The sequence below is a fragment of the Priapulus caudatus genome, unplaced genomic scaffold (genome assembly GCF_000485595.1).
Source record: "Priapulus caudatus unplaced genomic scaffold, Priapulus_caudatus-5.0.1 Scaffold688, whole genome shotgun sequence".
NCBI classification, from domain to species: domain Eukaryota; kingdom Metazoa; phylum Priapulida; class Priapulimorpha; order Priapulimorphida; family Priapulidae; genus Priapulus; species Priapulus caudatus.
The window spans coordinates 44,210-49,608 of record NW_014577749.1 but is presented as its reverse complement, the minus strand read 5'-3'; the positions used below and the strand labels follow the sequence as shown (position 1 = coordinate 49,608).

At 42.9% G+C, this 5,399-nt stretch overlaps 1 protein-coding gene across 1 annotated transcript in view; it reads left to right on the top strand.

Annotated features, from left to right (window-relative positions):
• Positions 1 to 5,399, top strand: part of LOC106812798 (tubulin alpha-1 chain-like) — an 11,875-nt gene that overhangs the window by 2,480 nt on the left and 3,996 nt on the right. The gene's annotated exons all lie outside the window — the stretch shown is intronic.

Below are 5,399 nucleotides of genomic sequence, written 5' to 3'. Positions count from 1 at the left end.
GGGAGAGAGAGAGAGTGTGTGTGCGAGAGAGAGAGAGAGAGAGAGAGAGAGAGAGAGTGTGCGAGAGAGAGAGAGAGTGTGCGAGAGAGAGAGAGAAAGAGAGAGACTGTGAGAGAAAGAGAAAGAGAGAGAGAGAGAGAGAGAGAGAGAGAGAGATAGAGAGAGTGTGTGTGTGTGAGTGAGAGAGAGATGAAGAGAGAGTGATGGGGAACGAGAGATCTGGAGAGAGAGAACTGGAGAGAGAGAACTGGAGAGAGAGAGCGAGAGAATTTCGTTATGTAGAAAAAACCTGTTTCATTCCCGGGTTGTATTCACTTCAATTTAATTATGTTGTGTTCTTTAATAAGTGGAATCAGTAACTCGTGTATATACATATCATCATGGTAGGTTAGTGACCGTTAGTCCAACCGTACAAAGTGCGTCTTTATGAAAAAAATGCACTTTATTCCGCGTGTGCACTCATTTATTTTATATTACTTATTTATATCCGTTTTAATTGAATATTAAAAAGACATGGCTGGCTTTCACATAGTTTTGGGAAAAGTATAAAAAAAGGAAAAAAGTATTTGAAATCCCAATTGTATAACTCATAGTATAATCAGTCGCGAACAAGTATATATAGCCGTAAACAGGTGGCTATTTCTAGTACAGATATTTATGGAAAATTTTATTAAATTTCTATGTGTCCTCTTTTCTATTATTTGGCAGTAAAATTCCAGAGAAACCATGCAAATAAGTATAATCATGCGTGTGTGTGCGTGCATGTGTGCGCGTGCGTGGGTGAATGCGTGTGTGTGCGTGTGTGTGTGTGCGTGCGTGCGCGCGCGTGGGTGAATGCTTGGGTGGGCGCGCGCGTTCTCGGTCGAATATGATATGCACATTTACTCACAATAAAAGCTCCTTTTTATGAAAACCCCGCGTGATTATTCCACGCGAACGCCCCCACTGTTCTACCTATATATACGTTACGGCTAACTAATAACAAACGAGACACCACCTAAGCTTCGCAACCATATCAGGAGTGAATAATATATCTATAATCTATAATCTATAATAGATCTATTATTATTCACTGCTGACCATATGATACAGCAGCTATAGTGAGTTTGTAAATGCTGACGAGATGCTGGAAAACGACAGGTGCGAGTGCGGGTGCGACAACAAAGACATGCAGACTAGTGGCGTGGTTGCTGTGTAGTGCACCACCTGCCTGGTATATAGCTCTAGAACTGTGGCAGAGCGCCTGTGGCAGAGCGAAGGGTTGTACGTAGTTCTAGAGCTACACAGAGCTATACGTAGCCTGATATAGATACGTAGTCTGGTATAGCTACGTAGCTTGGTATAGCACGTAGTCTGGTATAGCACGTAGCCTGGTATAGCACGCAGCCTAGTATAGCTACGTATACTGGTTATAGCACGCTTTATTCGTCGGTGCGTAGTCGGAACCAAGGCGTAAATGACTACCTAGTATTCTGGCCCTTTAATGTTTAACGAGACCCTGGGTCATTGACGGTGTGGTGTGAGAGAGAGAGAGAGAGACAGAGAGAAAGAGACAGATATATATATATATATATATTGAGAGAGAGAGAGAGAGAGGGAGAGAGCGAGAGCGAGAGAGAGAGCATCGAGAGAGAGATGAGAGAAGAAAGAGAAAGAGAGAGAGATGAGAGAGAGAGAGAAGAGAGAGAGAAGAGAGAGAGAGAGCGCACAGCCAGACCACTCAGCCGGTAAGTTAATTGCATCCTATACCCGAACTAATATACTAATGATATAGGTGTAAGGGCGGAATGTACCGAGCACTGGTCATTAATCGTCTTTGCCCGCCTGGGTCGCCCGCCTGCCTGTTTAAGTAAGCGACCAGTGGGAGGAGAGAGAAGAGGGGAGATTACGAGAGCAGAGAGAGAGAGAGAGAGAGAGAGAAGCAGAGAGCAGAGTGTGAGATGAGAGAGAGAGAAGAGAGAGAGAGAGACGAGAGAGAGAAGAGAGAGGCCTCGTTGTGCGCAGTACGGAACTCAACCAGCTCTCTCTCTCTCATCTCTCTCTCTCTCGCAGCGGACCCCCGCCCATCTCTGCCTCATTCTCTCTCTCCGCTCTCTCTCGCTCTCTCTCTATATCTAGCTCTCTCTCTCTCTCTTTCCTCTCTCCATCCTCTCTCCCTCTCTCTCTTTTCCCCTCTCTCTTCTCCATCTTCTCCCCCTCTCTCTCTATCTTCCTTTTCCTCATCTGTTTCTCGGCGCCTCTCTCTCTCCTCTGGCTCTCACTTAGCTCTCTCTCTCTCTCTTATCTCTCTATTTTCATCGTCATCTCGTCTCTTCTCTGTGTGTGTCTCACTCTCGCCTTCTCTCCGTCCTCACCTATCTCTCTCTCTCTCTTCCTCTCAATCTCTCTCTACTCTCTCCTGCTCCTCCTCCTCTCTCATCCTCTCTCTCTAAGTATCTTTTCTCTATTTCTCTCGCAGCGACCCACCTACTTACATATTAATGACCGTTGACCCTTATGCAACCGATTGGGCCGATATCGATTTCGGGTGAGGTAACCAGCAAGACCGTCGGCCGCGTTGTCGGCTGTGATGGCGGCGGACCGAAGACGGTTGGCTGTTCTAATAGGGCGGGAGGGAGGGGAGGGGGCTAGTTGCGTAGGACGCTTTCTGATAGCTTACAGCGAGGCTGCTTGTATTTTGAATTCTGCGTCGTTGCGAGTGGGTGGGAGGTGGTGGTGTGTCGACGGCGCCCTGTAGATGTATATCATATACATATATATATATATATATATATATATACTATATATATTACTATTATAATAGATTAGTTATCTAATTATCTATTGGTTTATTATCTAATCTAATAAATCTATGATAAAATCTATTATTATTTAACCGTCCGGTATATATCGTATTGTCATCTATTACCCACCCTGATATGTGATGATATAAATGATATATGACATATTTGTATAATAATCATAAATGATAATGTATAATAATGATGATTTGTCATTAATCTACCCCTGATAAGTACTATATAATGTATGTATAGTGACATCCGCGTGTTTTTGTCATCGGTGGCTCAATCTTTGTACAAGACGCGACGCAGTAAATCGATTCATCCTCATCCATCCTAACGTTATATACCTACCTACCTGTAGCTGAGTAGCTCACCCCTGTTGTTCTTACTACATACACACCTGCTTGCTTACTCGCTTCCCCCTCTCTCTTCTCTCTCTCTTCTCTCTCCTCTCCCTCGCTTTATCTCTCACTGCTCTCTCTCCTCGCCTTCTTTCTCCCTCTCCTCTTTTCCATCTATATTATTCGTTTTTTGCCACAACGTGATTTCCAGTTACCCGCCGTTCTGCTCAGGCGTACCATTGTTCTTACCTGGCTGTCAGGGCGTAACCCGCAGCCGCGTATACGTAACGTCACCGACCGGTTGCACATTCTGTATAGACTTATATATTAGGTGGAATATTATACTATATATATATATACTCATATCACGTAAAGCCAGTCTATACGGGCAGGTGCCAGGTTAAGCCGCTGGTAGGTACAGTGCTTGGCCAGGTGATTTGCGTTTGACTGACAGAGATTCTTGTACATTAAACCCACAGTGGCTCACAATCGTCCGTGCTCTGTATCCTTTGGTAACGACCACGTAAAGAGTGCGAAACCATTGTCAGTGCTCATAAACTGGGCATAGACATGCAGTGCGATGTGATTCACCATAATTAGGGTATCATGCGTGATATAGTTTGTTTTTATCACCGGGCGCCGGGCGAGCTTGAGTGTGCGCGTACTTTCGAACTGGTTTCCATACGTATTATATATGTATGAAATCAAGAGCTAATAATAGCTATTATCTATTAGGTATTATTAGCTCTTGGTGAAATATTTATAGGTGCAAACCCAGCATGATTGAATCTCTATATACGTAAGCTAGGTGTGCTTTAGATACGAGTTTACGGGTAGCTATAGCTTAATTTAGCACCTTCCAAAATTCCACACGTATGATCATATATACGTGCTCTCAGACATATGCCAATTTTACTGGATAAAAGTAGCTCGATCAACTCTTTTTCTCTTTTTTTCTCAACTTATTTTGGGCAAGCAGGTAGGTACCGTGTGCATTGTGCCATGTTATAAACACACTTTTAGCTAGCAAGTCTGCGATGCGGTGCTGTACATACTTGAGCAGACGTCAGTCTCTCTTAGTTCCTTCTCCCCTCGTGGAGAATAGGGCTGCATGGAGAGCAGACGTGAGTGGTATGCAAATAATCCTTGAGTAAAAGTAGCCAAGTAGGTAACTTGATCGGTACAAATTTCAATCGACAAAATCTCTGAAATCTTACACATTTCACAATTCACAAAAAACATTCCACATATAACCTCACTGTTATTTACTATACATGCATCACGTGTGCAGCAATTATTTTGCTGCATTAGATGATTAAATTAGTTGTTGTTTTAATTTGTCTGAACGCACCGATGTAACGTCTTGCGCATTGAACATTTTATTTTATTTTTTTTAAATCATGGTCGCGTCATTAGTAACGCGCTATTTAGGTTATACGTTCGCTATCATCTGTTCCTGTATATACTATAGGTATATGACTATCAATGGCGCCCGCAGATAGAAGCACTGGAAGCACATTGCTTCCAGTAAATTTTGGGTTAAACAATTTTGTTCCTACATTTTGTTCCTAAATCTCTCTCGGAAGACTCACCAGATTGCATCTCCAGACGTCTACCATTCCAAAATTTTCAGTGGGGGGGGGGGGCATGCCCCCAGACCCCCCTAGCATGCAGCGCGCCTACGGCGCATGCTTTTTATTATCACTGAGGATTTTATCCTTCTGTGCTTCTACTTTCTTAAGTCCCGTGGGCGCCAGTGATAGGTATAAATATATTAAGAGTTAATAATACTACCAGGAGTGCATAATAATATATTTATATTATAGATTATATTAAAGATTAACTATTTAACTATTAGCTATTTAATTATTCACTCCTGATTAGCTCTTGTAAGTATGTCTGGCTGTGATGGTGACTCATGTTGTAGCTGGGACGGCGCTCAATGAGTCATATACGTACGGCAGTTCCCAGCCTACCGTTAATAATTAACTTCATGGTCGTAAATTAGCATGTGACGTCACTCACGTTCGTTGCTATCATCATAGTTGTAATCAGCGCAGCACGCGTTCCCGCGAACAGGTGTTCCTGCCGTGACCACTCACCTGTAGTCCGTACCTGGTCATTACCTATAGCCTTTACCTGGTATTTACCTACTAGCCGTGTGTCATATATGTAACTGGCGTGTGTTCTATATTTAATAATGAGATCCCAGGGGGGCCATTGTTAGAGGCATCCTATATATATATATATATATATATATATATATATATATATA